This window comes from Lycorma delicatula, chromosome 10 (genome assembly GCF_047948215.1).
Source record: "Lycorma delicatula isolate Av1 chromosome 10, ASM4794821v1, whole genome shotgun sequence".
Lineage (NCBI taxonomy): Eukaryota > Metazoa > Arthropoda > Insecta > Hemiptera > Fulgoridae > Lycorma > Lycorma delicatula.
Window position 1 is genome coordinate 84,629,332 of NC_134464.1, and position 21,196 is coordinate 84,650,527.

At 27.9% G+C, this 21,196-nt stretch overlaps 1 protein-coding gene and 1 long non-coding RNA gene across 2 annotated transcripts in view; one reads left to right on the forward strand and one right to left on the reverse strand.

Moving 5' to 3' along the window:
• The window catches only part of LOC142331546 (uncharacterized), a 190,587-nt gene that overhangs the window by 50,979 nt on the left and 118,412 nt on the right, over nt 1-21,196 (reverse strand). The window lies entirely within an intron of this gene.
• LOC142331618 (uncharacterized) overlaps nt 1-21,196 on the forward strand; it is a 96,004-nt gene that overhangs the window by 4,424 nt on the left and 70,384 nt on the right. The window lies entirely within an intron of this gene.

The window sequence follows — 21,196 nt, forward strand, 5'->3', positions numbered from 1 at the left end:
CGAAAGCAGTGGCGGCTACAGCAGTTACCATCACTAAGTCAAAATAAACCAAACCCAAAAACAAAAACTGTAAACTGCCTCCTTTTCCCAAACTGATCACCAACCAAATTCATTCCCCTTCTACAATCATTCCCTCCTTCACCACCCAACTTACCATTAGATATTAAGTATACCATTACATTTTTACCATTTTTACCTTTCTACGTTTCGTATATGTAATATATTATTAAAAAAATATTTTTATTTTGTAAATAAATATGGATTAAAATCCAACAAAATAATTGTGTATTTATTTTCCGATTAAGATACATCCTCTTTATATTGAATTATAATATACTATATAAATTTAAAAAAACTATGAAAAGAAAAAAAAAATTGAAATTAATACAAAATATGATGTTTGTAAATAGATCAGTTCGTTTCTCATCGAAAAAATTCATTATTTGATATGACAGTACGATCAACATTGTTTAATTTTTTTTCTCGATTATCTTCAAAATATAAAATATTTATAAAGAGCTACAAATATTTATTTTATATACTTGTATATAAAATAATCTAAAAAATAAAATTACATTTCAAATGATGATAAAAAATAATTCGAAAGTACTTTATTTAAGGTTGTCAAAAAAAAGAAAAATTTACGTTACACAGTAAAATCGTATTTTCTTTTTAACTTTAAAAAAAAGATATTTAGTTATTTTTGTATATTTCGTTATTTTACATCCAACATACACACACACACACACACACACACACACACACACACACACACACACACACACACACACACACACACACACACACACACACACACACACACACACACACACACACACACACACACACACACACACACACACACACACACACACACACACACTTATATATATAGATACAGAGGATTTTTACAGATTACATTTTTCTAAAACAACCAAAATACAATTAAAAAAATTATTTTACTAAAGTATGGAAGTGCTTTCGTATTCCTTAACACACCATCAGCCAAACAAATACACTAATAATAAATATATAAAGTTAAAAATAATGATTTTTGAGATTGTGGCCTTCAAACACCAATAAAAATGTGAAAACTGCTATTTTTAACTTTATATTTAATTATTCTCTGATGAAGTAGTTGAAGATTACGAAAGCGCTCCTATAATGCAAATATTTTGATGAAACACCTATATTACTGTTACAATGGTTGACAAAATATGTATATAAAAATATTTTATAAAATAATTATTATATATCTATATATACTGTATATATTTAGTCTCATACCTCAACTAATAAATAATAAAAAATTCAATCCTATACAGCTAAAATAAGTGTTAAGACAATACACTAACCTTATACTTTTATGTTTAACTTCAATTCTTTAATTATGTTACAAAAAAGGATTTTAATCTGCACATATGCTGCCGATGTAATACCGAAAAGAAAATGATAAAATAAAAGATATAATTTTGAAAGGATTTCAAAAAATAATATCGGGTACGCCCAATTTGGTTTTAGATTAATAACCAATATTGTTCTACATTAATTATTTATTTATTAATAAAAGATTTTGGACTTGTAGAGCGTTTTAAGCTACATAAATCGGTAAATGTTTTTGTATTTGTTGACCTCAAATTATTATAAAATAAAATTTATTAGACACTAATAAACAAATTACCTTTACCATATTTATATATTTTTAATTTTTTTAGAAATTCATTCAGAATTACAAATGATTAGTTTCACAATTTCTCGAATTTGATAAATATAGTAATAATGATTAAGACAAATAATTTTATTAATTTAATTTTTTTTAATAATTATGATTTAAATAAAATAATTAACTAGATTTAAGAACAGATATGTTATAAAAAAATAGCAAAGAAAATTCATCCTAACATTCAAAATTTTAATATTAATTCATAAATACAATTTAATATTTCTTACGATTTAAACTTCAAAAAACTAAATAAACAATTATTGGTTGAACAGTACAGATAAGAATTTTTTTTGTAATGATTAATTAACCATATATACCTCAAAACTTGTGGGTAGAAATAAATACATTATAAGATATTTTGTAGTGTATGAAAAATTACAATTCTTATCGGGATTCAAACCCAAATCCTTTCAGAAGAGAAATGAAGACCACTATTCGGTCGGCAGATTGAAATAAGGACTATTTTTTGTTCTAATAACACGTGTCATTCCTCTTTTTTCCTAATTTTCAAAACAGGTAAAAAAAATTATAGACTTTATAGCATGATGACCAATTGCGTAAATAAAAGGTTGCTTCACTAATGGAGTGTCTTGAATTTTAAAATAAAAAATGTTCCAGTTTTTTTTTCACTAAGTGTACCAAGATCTGCTTTTTTAAATCCCTGATTTATATGTACAATTAATGTAATTATTTTTTATATTTAATACCTTTCTATACTTGTACTATTAAAAAGATAAGTGTAGCTCCCATGGTTCACCTTATAGGGATATGTAGGTTAAGAAATTGGGAAACATAAGAATATTAATTCTACTTTATTTATGCAGGTGGACTGTAAGTTAAGTAATTGTATATAATAAATTACAATCATTAAAACAGAATAATTAGAAATTGAGATTACAGATGTTTTAATAAAATTACAGATCAAAATTGATAAAAAAACATACTATAATAAAACCAAATTTAACTGGTTTTATTTTACTACGATATTCAAACAATTGTATATAATAATCCGCCCAATCTTAATCCTATAGAATTATGATAGATACAATATTTTTTCAAAATATCAAAGCTGAATAACTTTTCAAAAATATTTTTTTTTTACAAAATTATTAAAAAAAATCTTATTTTTAACATTTCATATTATCAGATATTTTTTTAAAATGTTGTAAGGGATTCCATTTTATTTTTTTCGAAATGTTATATATACGCTAGCATCCTCTAGCTTCGCCCGCGCTATATGGTTACTAAAAATATAAATAAAGCCTGTTCAATTTATAAAAATTATTGTAATTATTTATTTTAATTTGTTCAGAGCAACAGTTTGGTCAATACAGGACCCAGTAACTGAATATGAATTTCACTTCGCGGCTTTGCTCGCTAAAAACATAATCAGAATTATAAACATAAATTACCATAACAATGTTACCAAATCTCATCAAGTTTGATTTAATAGCGGTCGCGTAAAACAGTAAAACTGTGAACAAAACAATTTATGTTTTTTCCTCTTAAAATTAAAAAAAATAGAAAATAGTATATAAATATTTATCTGAAGAATATTTGTAAGTCCAAATCGACTGAATATCTCGTTTAATATAGTCGAAAATGCAGTAAATTTGCAATCATTCTTCAAAATTTCTATACCTATTTTTCACCTCTTTCAAGGTAAAATTTAGGGAAATCCAGAACTTAATTTCTTGAAAATTATACATTAAAAATCAAGTTGATACCTTCATTTGTTACCGAGAAATAAATCTTAAAAAAGTACCTTTCATTGTTTCTCCATTTTAATCCTTTAAACTTGAAATTTCAAAACTCCTTTCTTAGTATGCACTTACACTGTAAAAAAAAGGTGCATACAAATTTTCATCAATTTATCTTCAGTAATTTCTGCTAGTTGATGAATCAGTCAGTCAGGACAAGTTGCTTTGTAGGTAAAGGTGTCGATCTGAAATAACGTACATAAGGTTGATATCGTGCGCGCGCGCGCGCACATACACAGAGTTTATTTTTTGATTATTTATGAAGTTCATTAAAAAACCAGTTGAAATAATTTTAATAAATAGAAACCGTGTGATTAACAATTTTTTTTTTATGTATATATTTCTTCACTTTCTGATCACAGTTGTTATAACAGGCTTTTAGGGTTGACGCCTCCGGTTTATTTGGTATCTACAATAATTCAAGATGGAAGTAGCGCAAGGCTAAATGGCGGACTGCATGAAATTAATCGACCTAAAATACCAGAATATTGTATAAATAAAAGCATACATAACTTAATTGATAAAAGAATATAAGTTTGGACAGCATTTCGTCTAGGAGAAAGGTTTCCAAAATTAAACTCTCCTCCTAAATTTACAAAATTTTCGATTCTGAAAATTTAAGATATACTACTTTAACGTTGCTAAGTAGAAAATAAATTAAAAAATATATATATATATTTATACAAGTAAAAAGACAAGACACAAATATGTTAATTAATTTCGTTTAAACCACTTTAAATTCATGTTACCAATTAAAGCACACCACCTACAAACGGGATTAAATAAAATAGAATTACTCTTGTGAGCTTAAAGCGAAAAGTGAATTAAATTACAAAAGTTTCTTAACTTAACTTGTAAATTTTGCAATGTGTTTCTTAATCCACGTACTATCATCGTTGTGTAACAAAAGTTATTGAAAGATACTAATAATTATCATAAGGTCTTTTATGGCCCCCCGCAAAAAAAAAAAAATGATTAAGCAATATAAAATAACATCCTAGGTGCACATAATTACTAGGGACCAATCATTAGTGATTAATGCATAAATAAGCTGTTAAAGATTAACAAACAAAAAAATTCTTGCGTCGTTCCTAGGCAATAAAACCAATTTTCGTTGTTTTACCTTCTTCCCTTTCGAAAAAAGTATCACGTCATTCTAATCAAATATTTTACAAAGAAAACGAATAAAGAAATAACTAACAGAAATAAGTAAAAAAAAAAAAAATCAAGAAACAAAATAAAATAAAACTATTCACAAATATAGATAATAAAATAAAGCTATTTTAATATAATGTAACAAGAAATTAATAAGTTAATAACTTCGACGCCCTTACTACTTTCCAGTCAGAAACGCATTGATTTTCAGAGTACAACGCACTATACATTCGATTTACTAATAGTCCTACACACAAGCGTCAAATTTCTACTCACTCACTCACCACTGTGACCCACTGCCAAAGTGCGTATGAAAATAAACTACTACACAGTCAACATAATGCTTAAATAAAAAAAGGAAATTCAAATATGGCGGACTACGAGGCAGAGATATTTAACTGAGATCGGCACTATTTTTATTTATTATTTTTATTATTTATTTGCTGTTTAGGCCAACTATGAACCTCAGAAATAACATTTCTGATCTCTTCTTTTTTCTCTTATATTCTTTTTTATTTTATCCGCATGTTTGGTCGTTCTCTTTTCCGACCATTTGATGTAATTCTTTTCCATCATCATCACAATTTCAAACATGTCGTTATTTTTTGTTTAAATAGCTTTCTATTTTTCATTTCCAATTCTTGGATCTTTAGGTTATGTAATTCTTTATTTTTTGTAGGTAACCCATGGTTGCTCTTTTGTTCCCAGAGTTTAATGAATATTTGTTTATTTCGTTTATGTTCGTTCATTTTGCACACACGGCTTAGGAATATCAAGTCGTCTTCTTATTGCTATTTCGATATTCTCAATTTTTCAAACGGATCTTGGCTGGATTTTACACTGTTTTTTTTCTAGTCGGTACTATATCTAATAAATTACGTAATAATTATGCGTAATATTTTTATATTACCCAATAAACTAAAATCATTTAAATTACTTTAAACCAAGCTCCCCCAAATATTTAATATTAAGGAACTGTTTAGTAGATTATATTTAGTTATATTTTACAAATTTATTAAAATTTTGAAAAGTCCTAGGAAATTAAATCATCATATAGATTGGGAAGAGCTGAAAAGTGATAAAAAAGGTGATATGATTCGAAACTGCAAAAAAGTCATTATAGATATTCCAGATTATTATTAATATTGTTGATTAGAAATTAAATTCTAGCTTACTTCTAATGATAACTGCAACAAATTTAATTTAAAATTTTTGTGAAACAAATTTAATTTAAAATTTTTGAGAACCATCCAAAATTCCATTAAATTTGTACTTCTTTTTATTATGTTTGATAAAAAATAACCGAGTTAAGACATTTTACAATTTTTTATATTTTTTTAACAACTAATAATACAGACCAGGAAAATCCGCATGAGAGAACTCTATTTATACATGAGGTTTTGTTTTTGTTAAATTAACAAGAAAATTAACGATCTAACGCGTAAACCTGACATTTTAAGAAATTATTGTAAAAATTTTCTTTGTCATTCTCTAGAATATCTAAAGTAGAAAATGAAGAAAGGCAGTTAAGAGCGAGATAATGATATGGATTCTCGCAAATGCTCTTCACAACTTGTAAATAAAAGAAGCAGTACAATAATTGAAGGACAGTTTTAAGAATGGAATAACTATCCAAAGAGAAATTATAAAAATGTTGAAATTTACTAATGGCTATGTTCTTTCGGTAGAAACGAAAGATGAATTAGAAAAAAATTCTGCACTGCGTCGATTCACTAAGTGACAAATATAGTTTGAAAATAAATAAGAGTAAAACAAAGATAATGAAATGTAATAGAAAGTAAGATAATGAGGAATTAAAAAGATGGATATAATTTACCAGAAGTTGTAAAATTTTGTTACCTGCGTAATAAAACTACAACGAATTGATGAAGTAAGTAAAAATCAATAGAAAATTGATGAAAGCAAGATTTTATGTATTTTTTAAAATAACTTTTTATTTTTTTTTAAATTTGTACGATGTGCAGCATTTTAGATAGCATGGATGACAGACAATACAAGAAGAATACAGATATTTAAATATAATGTTACAGAAGGATATCGAAAATTAGATATGTGTTGATAAAGAACAAATCTAAAGTAGCAGAAAGAATTTTGTGGCATAATCTTTTAAAAACGTAAACTAAATTATTAGACCCAAAATATCAAAATATGATTAAGTTGGAGTCATAGAGGGATAATTAGGAAAGTATACATCCCTCTCTGATGGAGGTAGATATTTCTAAAGGAGGGAAACCTTGCAATAGATTCTTCAACAATGTAACAGTGTGATGCTTCAGTTAGAATTTACGACTAGGAACCGAGTTACAATGGAATCTGCCATACATAAAAAAAAAAAGTCTTAACATTGTCCGTACAGACTGACCATAAGTAAAAGTAATGAATTAAGAAATAAATGGCTGACAGAATAAAAAAAGTTACACACACACACACACACACACACACACACACACATATATATATATATATATATATATATATATATATAATGAGTATTCCTATATATACATATATATATATATATATATATATATATATGGATATTCTATTTACACGCAAATAAATAATTTATAAATTTGAATGGAATAAATGGGATGAAGAAACATCACAAATATTAAAAAAGCAACTATAAGGAAAGCTAAATTCAATTTATCAATGGACCTGTCAATGAACATGTAAATGAAATTTATCTCTTTCTAAATAAAGGAATGAATAAGTATAAATCAAAATAAACCAATAAAATATTTCTTTGAACACACACACACACACACACACACACACACAGAGAGAGAGAGATTGAGCGCGTGTGTGTGTGTGAGAGAGAGGGGGTAAAATAAACAGTTCATAATCATTTTAACATTAAAATATTTCTTAACGAATTCATTTATCTTTTCCATCATTATTTATTAGGTTGAGCTGTAGATTAGCCGATGTGTGATTATCAATTCAAAGTGAATAATGACAGTTAAATATACACAAATGTGAAAGTTTGTGGACATGTCTGTTTGCAACAACATTACGCGAGAATCAACGATTTCTTTTTGAATTTTTAGAATGCATTCTTGTTTTACCAAGCAAGGTTTTAAGTATAGAGGCCCTAGCCCCCTTTGAGAGGATTAAGATATAAAACAAGAAGTTATCTTTTTACTTCATTATATCTCTGTCACTACGGTTGTAGAAATATAATGAAGTAAAATGACTAATTATTATTTTATTTTAATGAATATCTGTAAAATTTTTAATATTTTCACAACCATGAGGATAACAAACGCGTTGGGGGCCCAGAGATATGTGCCCTGCTCAGCTGCCGTTTATATATATATATACACTGTATAATAATTTAACACTAGGAATCACCCACACATCTATTCTTGGAATAAATTTACGAGTCCATCCCGTATGTGTCCATCTACCAGTAGGTGAGGTGTTCCAAGCAGTTAACTAATTGGTCTACAGTCTCAGATTGGTTCAGCAGTCTGAGTGTATGTATTGAGTGTATGTTACAACAGTAAAGTAACAACTGATAAAAAAAAGCTGGCAAAATGTTGAATAATTTTCCCGAATACGCCGGTTAAAAAAGTAGTATTGTAAAATCGTAAAAATTTTATAATAAAAGATTTTACAAATTTCTAAAAATATAGTAGTAAAACCTAAAAAAAATTGGAAAAAGATAAAATTTTTAAAAAATTTTACGAAACTGTCAAATAAAATGGCCTTAAAAAGTCATGGTTTTGTACAATTTGCTATATTAAAAATACTCTTTTAATAACGCTAATATTCACAAAAATAGTTTTATAAACGTTGGCATCAAAAACTATAGAAAAGATTTTTCCAAATGTTTTAAAGTTTGGGAGCTCAAATTCAAGAGGTGCTTTTTTATTGATTATGATAATTACCAAAACTAGATTTAACCATCAAAATTGTCAAATTTCTAATACGTTTTTTATTTTTTTATTTTTTTTATTTATTTTAAGGGCTTCTTATACTGTATGGAAAAATTAATTTTTAAAGAAGTGGATCCTTAACAAAAAAAAAAGGTAATTTAAAAGAAAATGTTAAAATATTAAAAAAATTATAGTATAACTTTTATGAAAGTAATAAAAAAAATTGCTTCTCATTTTGGGTACGAATATAATATAAATGTCATAGCTATTTTAAAATTTAAATAGCCCTTTAAGTGATGAAGAAAGATACTAAAAAACATTTTTGTAAAAATAGAAATTAAAAGAGTTGACCCTAAATATATTTTTAGAGGTGGCAAATAAATTAAAAAAAACATTTTTTTAAATATTCATGAACAGGTTAAGCTTAAAAAACTCGCTTAAGTAATAAACTCTAAACCTAGCACCCCATCAATAAATTCTAAAAAAAAAAAAATAAAATTTTCAAAAATCCTTTCTGCATTTTAGGTCCGGGATCAATAATTAAAAAAAAAAATTGTATATATTTGTTGTTAGCTCTATATATGAAAAAGCTTTTGAAAAATGAAGGGAGATACGAGTAGAACAAAAGAATAAAAAACATATTTTTCAGTTTTAAGAGAGGGGGTTGATTTTTTTTCAATCTGAAACAGTGTTGCTTCAAATTTTCTTCAATAAAGATTTCTTTCAAATGCCTCTGAAGAAAATTGAAATCGGTTGTTCGCGATATCAGCCCCTGACTTTTTTTTGAATAAAAATTTACTTGTTCAATGCCCTATATATGGAAATATTTTAGCCAAATTATTTACAGAAAGTCAGTTAGGTCAATCCTGAGATATAATATCAAAAAAGTGTAACACATACGTACATATTTTTTTGGTTAAATCAACTAGTTAGACTCTAAAACGTAGAGTTACAAAAAAACCTGATACCCCATTTTTGACACGATCACCCATACTTTTCACTTTAATATAAGCTATTCTAGTTAAATTTGCCAGGAAATGCTGATGCTAAATCAGGAATTCAACACATACTTTATTAAATTACAGTTTCTTCTTCAATTAAAGAGTAACAGATAAAAAAGTCAACTTGACAAAATAAATTATATCTATTCTTATTAGAGTTTATTTAAAAAATATTCAGAATAAAATATATATTATTAATAAAGTTTCTTTTCTTAAACCGGTATATATACTCATCGGTTTATATGGGTACGTACACACTCTTATCTCAAATAAAACGAAATGTAGTACATGTTAAATACATTTAACTCGCTTTACCTGTCATTACATGTATTGTGAAAACAGGAAAAATATTTCTTTACGAGACAATTATTCCATAATTCTTATACACGCAATATTCTACGGCATCGTTATAAACTGACTTAATTATTAATTAGAGCGATGACAATCTATATAAATATAAAAAAGCGGGAAGGAGATAAATAAATGACAAAACATGTATTTAATCACTTAACCTATAAATGGAAAGAAAAAAATCCACGTTTTCTGGTAAATTTATGTTGGTCTGTTAAATTACATTAATTATTCTAAAATGTCATGTGTAAAAAGATTATTATTCCGTCTAATATAATTAATAATTTGTTTGTTTTATTTTTTTACCCAATCCTTTAAATAAATTATATTTTTCTAATCGAATGACCGGCCATCTTTGATATAATTGAATTACTATTTCGAGTACAAAATATTGTAAAATTATATTTATTAAATAATCATAATTATATAATTTATTATTTCATAAGAATAAAATATCATTTTACCTTAAGTGGTAATGTCATTGATAAAACCCTCTTTTATATTTTCTACAGTGTTGCAAACGTAATAAACGGTCAAGGCAATCAAACGTTTAATATGTTGATATTATAATCCGAAAAGTTTATATCCGACCTGACATCAGATATAAATCATTACCGAGCTATTCTTAAAGTAAAAAAACAATCCAAGCAAAAATTTTTAAAAGAAAAATGAGGAGCAAGTGGTATCCTGTTATCTACTTGATTGATCCAAACATATCGTTAAACATTGCCGAAATACTGGAGATGATCAGTTCTACAAGATACATCTTAATCATTTTCATCATATTGCTTGTCAAAGCTTAGAAAACGTATATATAGGAATGCAATAGTTCTATTTGGGGTGTTTGAAGTAATTTTGACACTGCTAATAGTAGAATGGAGGCAGGTCCAGCCCTAGCGTTTTTTCTGCCGTAGGCAAACCCCAAAAATTCGACCTCTCAAGCTTCAAAAAAATTAAAAAGTTAAAAAAAAACCAGAATCATAAAATAATCATGTTAATCAGAAAATTGAGATATAATTGAATTAAGACAATAATACTAACATAGATTTATTGAAAAATAAAATTTACATTTTTAACGAGCTAACGCCAACGAACTTACAAATTAAAACTATTACCTACTATTTTCAGAGATAATTTAAATATACTTTTAGAACAATAAACAAAACTAGAACAATAATAATACTATTGTACTAATAAATAGCAAATAATATTATTTTCTTGATTCAAGTAATCGAAATTTATTTTTGTGGATTGTGGTTATTTTTTTGCGCTCTACTTCAGGCGGTTTTGCCGCTCCTAAATTTTGCCGCCATAAGCAGTAGTCTACCTTGCCTATCGCTAGGGCCGGCCCTGGTGGAGGGGATAGTACACTGCAATAGGATGTCGTAGATACCAAAAACTAGTCGCCGATCAAGCAATTCATCCCCATCCTGCGCGTCAGCTAAGTTTTTATAAACGTTTACGAGTATTGACTACTTATACAGTGAACATCGTCAATCTCATAGAAAACAACTCTGACTAGTACGCTTTGTAACTTAGATGTTTTTAATGTATTACATCATAAGCGTGGTCGGAAAAAATAGTATAAAAAATAAATTAATACAAATATTACTGACAAGGTTTACCGACAAACTGGAAAAGATTGAAAGACAGATTCTACGACGATGCAACGGAAAAAACATTAAAAAAGACGGGATTTGGAGAATTATTCCAAACGAAGAGATTTACAACACGATCATCCCGATAACTAATAAATTTAGAAAGAAGAGAATTTCCTTTCTAGAACATATTTTCAGAACGGAAGAGACCAGACGTATCAGACGGATAATCGAACTTTTCTGGAACAAGAAAAGCAGACCGAACTGGTTATATGAAGTACAGAAAGACATGGAGGAATTAGACATAACCCGTGAAAACCTAAAAAAGGAAAACCGGAAACTATGAGAAATTAAAAAATAAAGAAACAAGATTCCTACAAAAACCCAAGAAAACAATAAGCCGGGTGTACTCTGAATAAGAAAGGGCAAGAAGATCTGAAACCCTTAGAAATAACTGGCAAAAAAGAAAAGCTGAAAAACAACAAATCAGCAAGAAAAGAAAGAACTTGCCAAAAAAAAAAAAAAATGAACTGAATATTATAAACGAAGTGATCCATTATGGTCTTAGAAGAAAAAAAAAAAAAAAAAAAATTATAATATTAAGATTATGTTTTAAAGATAATTTTTATTAAAATAATAGTAAAGAAAAATTTAGTGGATATGTCCTACGATCTAATGTAATTAGGCCGAAAGAAGTGACACAAATTATTAATCGAATTGTAGTGTATGTCTATTGAATTATTTACTAATTTACCTAAAAAAATTCTCCTGAAAGTTTTATTTACCCAATTTAATTTTGTTAATGTTTTTAAATATAAGTATATTTATAGTAAAAAATTATTCACTATCATAATTTCATTGGTATCGTTTTACCTAACCATTCTTAAATCGACTTTGGAATGTCGTTTAACTCTACCACATAGGTAGATACTACTGCAAATATAACTGCAGATATTCTACCTTTTAAGCTACGTTCTATTTGTACAAAATAAGAATTTTGTTTAGTCAGAATAGTTTAGTTCATCTTAGTAAAAAACATTGAGTAATCACATTTTTATTTCTTTAAAATTTTACATTACATCAAGCATTGCTGAATATGTGAGTTTTTATTTATTAATTTTAAATTATTCATCATCCACGATGAAGGTGGCGGGCTGGACCCAATGTTTTGTTTTTTGGCTTCAGTCATTTGACTGGTTTGATGCAGCTCTTCAAGATTCCCTATCTAGGGCCAGTCGTTTCATTTCGGTATACCCCCTACATCCTATATCCCTAATTTAATTTGTATTTTTTATGAAAATTCTAAACGATGTAATTTAGCAAATCTTACCTATTTATGCCAAGTTATTTTCAAAAGTGGTCTAGACTACCGCTTAAATAATTGCTCAATAGTAAAATATTAAAAATATATTATATTATTATTTAAATTTTGTTTTTATAATATTATTTAATATTATTATTTAAATATAATATTTAAAATATATATATATATATTTGTTCCTGTGTCGAAACGGTATATTTTGTTTTTTTTTTTTGGTTAGACTATCACAACTTTACACCGGGGGGGAAAAATTTCAAATGGAAATGATTGTGACAAATCATTTTAAAAGTCACTGAAAAACAAACTTTTGATTAACAAACTTCAGAATAAGTTATCCTTAACTAAAATAGCGGTATTTAATATTTTTTCATATCTAGCTTCAAAAGTGGACTGCACCACACCCAAAGTACTGGTCTCATAGAGAAATTATTTTCAGGCCGGAGCACTTCGCTAAATTCTTTTTATTTAGTTTTTCAGTTTGAACTATATTTAAGAGGATATTGCAGACTACGTTTCAAACTAGCTGTGAAAAAAAAGTTAAATAGTCGCCATATCAGCTAGGGTTATCGTAGCCTGAATTTTTACACAATTTTTTTTTTTACAATGCTCTTTAAAATGATTTATTACAATTGGCTTTCCATTGATATTTTTGAGTTGCATCCATTAGGGGAATAACAGTTTACTATTATTTAAAGAGAATAAATAAAGAATGATTGACAAGAAAGCATTTTAACTTATTTTATAATCTAAAAAGTAAAACCAGTTGGCTTCTAGAGATAGTAAAGGATCTCCAAGAGACCGGAATAAGAAGAAGAAATTTTAGAGAGAGAAATTTTCAGCAAAAAAATACATAAGTTTAAAAGATTTAAAATGGCTCAAGATGGAAGAGGAAACAACGGCATGAGAATCACAGAAGAACACAGAGAAATATTAAGAAAAACGATGACAGAAAGTTTTTAAAGATTTAAAGGAAAAGTAAAGTTTGTTCACGCGATTCAGACATCGGAAATCCAATAAAATAAATAAATAAATATTATTAAAAATCGTTTCACACCAAAATAGCAAGTTTAATATAAATTTATCAATTTTTATAAAAAAAGATTTTTGAATTCATGAATTAATTATCCGTTATACGAATAAAATACTGTATCCGGTAATGCATTTTATGAAATTTTTTTTATAACAGAACTTCATTACAATATTAATTAATATTTACTATAAAATTACCATTGTTATACAGAGTGTTCCAGGAGGTATTCCCCGAACATCAGGTACTGATTCAGGACACAAAAATGAGCAAAACACTTTATATCGACATAAGTCCTATTTTGATTTGTTTTCCTCCTGGACACCAATTTGTAATTTTTGAAAAAAAAAACTTATTTCTCAGGAAGGGATAAACCTACTTTAATTAAATTTGCAAATCTAAGACTAGTATCTTGTTCTACAAAATAAAAAATTTTGAAACGTCACCTTCATGAATTTCAAAATGATGACAATCTTAATCTTTTAATCTTTAATACCTTTGTAATTATATGTTTGATCAAAATTTTACTTTTTAGAAAATTTATTACGCATTTTATTTTTAACAAAATGATACCTCATTTGTAAACATCAATTGACAAACAATCCAATTATTGCAGCCAATTAACCGGCAGTACGCTTGTACACCGCAATGCAAACTGATAATTTTTATTAATTATTTGTTACTAATAAAATTTATTACATTTAGTGGAGGAAATAAACACAGGCAAAAGATTATGAGCTTGCATTATGGCCAACAGAATTTAGGTTATTATGACAAATTTATATTAAATTATTATTTTAGAAGGTTCATACCTAATTTTTGTTAATAAACAAACAACGCGCGCGCGGAGGCACACACACACACACACATACACACACATACACACACACACACACACTATTATTATTATTTTTTTTAAAAATAGTGTGAAATTAAGTAAGAAAAAACGACTTTTGCAACTAAAATTTAATTAATAAATATAGAATAAAATTTAACAACGTATAAAATAATAAATTTTTTCGACTGGATTTCAGTTCTTGCGATCTTCGTTCCTACATTTCGTAATTTTTTCAACCTTACATTTTCTTGCTAAAAATAAATATGCATAAAAAAATTCTTTCAGCTGTCTTATGAATTTCTGCTTTAATTTTTTTCATGAGGTTAGTTTTGACGGGTATAGCAGCGTTCCAATCATATAAATATTGTTTTCTTAATATAGTTATCTGCAATTATAATCATTTTCACAAATTAAAGCAAACGGACTAGTACAGCGAGTTTTTATTTAATGGAAATAAATAATTAACAGTCTATACATTCCATTAATTTTGATTGGTATTGTTTATTTTTTCTTGAAACGTGCAGGCAATTTTTATTTAGATACAGTTATTCATGATCGCAGTACTAAGGCAAGTAATGATTTCTATATCATAAATATAAATTATGTAAAAACCGATCGCTTACATCAGAGGTTGTTTCTATTTTAATAAGCTTTCTTCTCATATAAAAATAAAAAAATTATGGTAGGTCTAATTTATTCAAAAATTGCCTGAAGGAGGTTTTAGTTTATAAATAATTATATAACTACTTGTTATGATGATGCTAGTTTTTATTATTATTATTATTATTACTACTATTATGAATTTATTATTATTATTTTTTTTAATAACAATTTTATTATTTTTTAAAAAAAAGATTTTATGTTGTAATTTATGCAGAATGGTCTAAATTATACTTATACTTACCGGTCCGTCTATTCAGAACTTGGTCCCTCAAGATCGGCCCAGGCTAACCCCGGAGCGAACTAAGGAGCTCCTCGGGGCTTCCCGGAGGCACGAGGCCCACTCCAGGGCCGCAGAGCTCACTTCGCCCTATTGCCGTGTTGAAGGGGGACGGCGCCTTGGACACCCGCAGAGCTCGCTTCGGTCGCCATTCCCGTCTACCCAGAGAGCTCCGCTCACTGGATCCCCGCATTGCTCGTTTTCCTCGTGATTGTGAGAATAATACTAATAAAAAATAACAATTGATGTATTCAGGCTTTATAGAAACCTGAAAAAGAAACAACATTATAAAAGACAAAATAATAGTAGCAGCTACGGTAAATAAAGTACACACACATTTGATGACGAAAAATGCATAACTTATTTCTTTGCCATGGAGACAGAAATATAATAATGAAGTAAAAGGATTAATTTTTAACCTTAATGAATATCTTTAATTTACAACTTCATCCTTCTTGCGGATGAAGAAATAATGAATATTTTTAATATTTTAACCTTCAAGAGAACTAGGGCCTCGGTCTGTGGCTTACAACCTTCCATGGTACGAGTATAATACGAATTTATCCTGAAATTTTTTAACCAATTCATCGGTTGGTTTTTTGAGATGAAATATATCTAAAAATCTTCTCAGTTATGCCAAGAACCATGGGTAAAAATTTGGTTGCGATTGATGGAGTAGTTTTTTTTGTTTATCCCAAACAAATAAAAACTCTCTTAGTTTTTATAAATAATAGTATAGATTTTTAAGTTTGAGTTAACACTGCCTCATACATATGTATATACTTTGTAAATTCTATGAAATAAAAAACAAAAATGTTTAAATCCATTAATTCAAATCCAGTACATTTTTTGGCCATATTCTAATATAACTTTTTAACTAATAGAAACCAGTGGGTTTAATAAAACCACGTGACACAACCGGAAGAAAAAACAGCAGCAGAAATGGTGCAAAAGATGGTGAACAAAAGCCAATAATAAGTATAATGTACGTTGTTTTGATAAAAATTGGTCCGGTATGCCATTAAAAAATATAAAATGTTTTGTTAATCTCAATATTAATGCACAACTGTACCGATAAATATTAATGATATAGACAGACCTGAAGTTAACAATTTGGATGTTTAATTTATCAAAAGAATAAAAATGAATAAAAATTTCCAATCGCGGAAAAATTTCACATTGAATTGATTTAACTCAGTCAACATCTTTAATTGAAAAGAGTAAAATAGTACGTCTAATTATGCTTTGTGCGTGAAGCACAAAGCATAAAAATGGTGATAAAATAAGGATTTTATCACCATTTCATCTTACTAAAAACTTCATTTTACTACTGTAAAATATTATAAAGACAATTTTGACATAAAATTCAAATTATTTTCACCGTTTAGGTAGTAGAGTAGACCGAATAACCATTATAGATTTTCGAGGCTGTAAATCTTTCTTTACTTATCTCAGACGCAATTTTCAAAGTTGAATGCTGGGTTAGAGAAAAGGGCTAAGGTAATCTGAAATCTAGTTCCCTGACTATATATATATATATATATATAAAGAAATATTACATACACATACACAATATTACAATATATAATATTTCTTTCACACTCTCTCAGCGGAGTATTCTTTCCAAATGAATATATATATTCATATATATTCCATATATATATATATATATATATATATATGCCATATTCTGTGGCAAGTAACGATTGGGTTGTGGGTACAGGTTCATAGGGAGGAAATGTATAGAGAAGGTGATATGGGGGACGTGGAGGTATCGCTTGTCCACAGTTGACAGGAGCAATGGGAGCAGTCGACAAAAAGCAGATGAATCTACAGACTGACCCTGACCTTCAAAAATGGTCGAAAAATAGCTTTTTTTGATATATGTGAAATAAATTTAGATGATGTTCGCAGAAGGTTTAGTTTGGGCATGTCAGTAAAATGGAGGAGGAGCGTCTCCCAAAGAAAGTTTTGGAATGGGGGTACCATCTGGCAAAAGAAACTGGGGATGGCTAAGACGTACTTGGATGGTCGGCCCGAGGCGATGGTAACAGAGGGTTTGAATGTAGAGGACTACCAGGATAGACTTCCATGGAAGCTTGGATTGGAGAAGTGGGACAGCCGTAGATATATATAAAGTGAAGTTTGCAAGGAACAAATTCTTAACTTATCATGCTTTTGGATTTTTCGTGTAATCAAATCGTTTTCCTTTCCTTAAAATATGAAGGTAAAAACAGACGTATTTGAAAATTCGTACATCCGTTACAAATTTTACTATATAAGTGATGTAACATGTAACTTTAAATAAAAAACCTGTATCAAAAAAAAAACAAAAGTAATAACAGTAAATCATCTAAAATTTCTGTAATGTAATATAACATAATGCCGCTGGGAGGAAATTAATAAAACCTTCTCACGGCCGATCGAAACAACATTAAAAATTACCAATCATTAATTTCTGACATATTTTTATTATTGAGGAAATAACAAATCATTTAGCTTTGCTATATTTAGCTTAATAGTTACAAATTATTAATTAAATTTATTTCGTAATTTTATTTTATTTATGGAATTAAATATTGTATATTAATTTTTACACAATTGGTAATAAATTATTAGTTATAAAAGTACATCGTATTATGTGAGCTACATTTTTATAGTTATTTTTATAGCTAAATTTTAAGTTATGTATGTAGGATAAAATAATAGGCCGCTAAATTTATCCCTTAAAGAAATAAATGAAAAATTTCGTAACGAAATTATTCTCTACAAATACCTTTTTTTTATAATAAAATATTCTGAATTAAAGTATTTGTTGCTTTGATACAATTCATATCTGATGATGTAATTGTTTCAGTGTTCAATACAAATTGTAACGTTAGTTAGAGAAGAACAGAAGTTCTCTAAAGTTATAGAAGTAAATAAAATTAATTTTAACGATGGATTCATTAACTACGAACTATATTAACTTAAATGAGCTGACGTTAATATCATACCTCAGAATTAAGCGACTTTTAGTGAAAATTTGCTATAGATAAAAAAATAAATTGGGTTTGCGTATTTTCGAAATATCGTGAAAAAATCGGAATAACCCAACTAATATCATAGTTTTAACATTTTGTGTGTGCTTGTGTGTATATGTATATATTCCCATGAAAGATCGATATCTGGAAAATGTCATATTCTCCCGTTAATATCCACACATATCAAATACGTAGGTAGAAGACCGAAATATTTGCTTATTCGGACCTTCGCCGGTATGTCGACAAACATGGATGAGCCAATAAGGGGGGGTCAAAACGATAAATAAAAGTCACCCAATACCAATCTCTAAAAGGTAAATAGATTAAGAGAAAATTTATTAAAAAATGGTTAAATTTAAGCTAAACGTAACCTACGCTCGCTTCGCGCGCTAACCTCATCTTTTTTCTTTTTACTGTTTAGCCTGTGGGAATTACCGTTCAGGTATTACTTCAGAGGATGTTATGTATGAGTGTTAATGAAGTATAGTCTTGTACAGTCTAAATTCAACTATTCCTGAGATGTGTGAGATGGTTGAAACCCAACCACCAAAGAACACCGGTATCCACGATCTAGTATTCAAATCCGTATAATAGTAACTGCCTTTACTAGGACTTGAACGCTGGAACTCTCGACTTCCAAATCAGCTGATTTGGGTTCACCACTAGACCAACCCGGTGGGTTACGCGCTAACCTCATCTAATTAACGTTAAATATACACATTATAAATGTTATTCTCCAACACTGGACGCGATTAATCAAATTAACCGCATATAAACAAATTTAATCAAATTTTCAGCATTTTATAAATTGAAATGGCCAATCAGAATATTCAAAATATGTTAACTGTATGGATGAACGATAGCGATATAAATAAATGGTTAGACAGTTTGCCCTTTGCTCAATTTTTTTATAAAAAATATTTTTATTCAACTTTCACTATCGTTCCATGTTGAAAGCAGTGAATTTGATTAATTAATTGGAGAATAACATACATAATTTGTATATTTTACGTTAATTAGACGACTTTAGCGAGCGTAGGTTATGTTTGGCTTAAACTTAAAACTTAATTTTTTTCTACAAGGATTTCTCGTAATCTGTTTAACTAAATCGGTGATTTTATTTAAAGCTGTAGTTATCGTTTCTACCTCCACCATACCTTGTTTGTGTTTGTCAACATATACCAGCCAAAGCCCGAATAAGAAAATATTTTACCGACTCCACCGTCGTATTTGATACATTCTCTAATTTCGGTCTTTCACGATAATATATATGTATATGTGTGCGTGCGTGCGTGCACACTCACACTTTGAACTCGTTTGGCTTTTTATCTACAAGACGGTTTAAACTTATAAACTTCAAAATTTATTTGGTAAGTTGGGATATAGGAAACTTTTTATAAATTTTCTGAAAAAAAAAACAAAATACCAGGAGGAAATTTTATAACTTAAAGAATAGGCAGACTTGAATATTAAATAAAAAATAATTTAAAATAATATCTAAATGAAAAATGGAAAATTGAGGTTTTATTTATATAAAAGCTTCAAAAGTTTTCATTTTAGTAATAAAATTGTTATTTTTTTTTTTTACTTTATATAAAATTTTTTAATTTTTCCTTAATTACTTCCTTACGAAGTAAAGAAATTGTTGTGATCGCGAAAAATGTTGATTTTCAAATTTCAACGGAAATTTTCATTTTGGCCATCCCTGAATCCATTTTCGCTATTTTCGCCGTGACGTCTAAACGTATGTATGTATGTATCGCGCATAACTCAAAAACGGTTAGACATAGAATGTTGAAATTTTTGATTTAGTACTGTTGTAACATCTAGTTGTGTTCCTTCCCTTTTGATTGCAATCGAATGAACCAAAAATCCCCAAAATCCCAAAAAAAACTGGATTTCAGACTTTTTTTTATCTGCTGTAATAGCCGTCATTGAGAGATTTTCAACGATACGAGTATATAATGCGGTACTTATTTTCAGTGGTTCCATAGTTATAGCCAAATAAAACTTTAATTACTGAAATATTTGGATCTTACAACGGGAACGCACATTGGTTCAAATCCGACTTCATCTCCTTTTTTTTAACTTTTTTTTTTAATTTAAATATATTGATTTATTATTAATAATTATTAGGCTGTGATTGTAAAAAAAAATTACGATAAATAATCATTCAATAATAATAAAAAAAAAATATGAAAAAATATCAGAAGTTATTAATGAAATAAAATTTTATGTACTTTTCATTTAAAAAAATGTGTATATGTAATTTAATAGGCATACAATGAAATCATGTGTTGACCCCATCATATTTTTTTCTTTTTTTAACTTTTGGTTGTATCAACATGCCAAAATATTTTTTTCCTAAATTAAGTATTATTAGGATGGAGACAGAATTCAATCCTAACACAAAGATCGTGAGAGTTTTTGCTCGACAAAAATACGTATATACGTTGAAAAACAAAAGAACGTTTAAAAGCCCATCACAAAAAAATTTACTTAAACTATAAAACTAGATTGTCATTTCAACCAATCAAAAAAGTTATTAAGCTCAAGG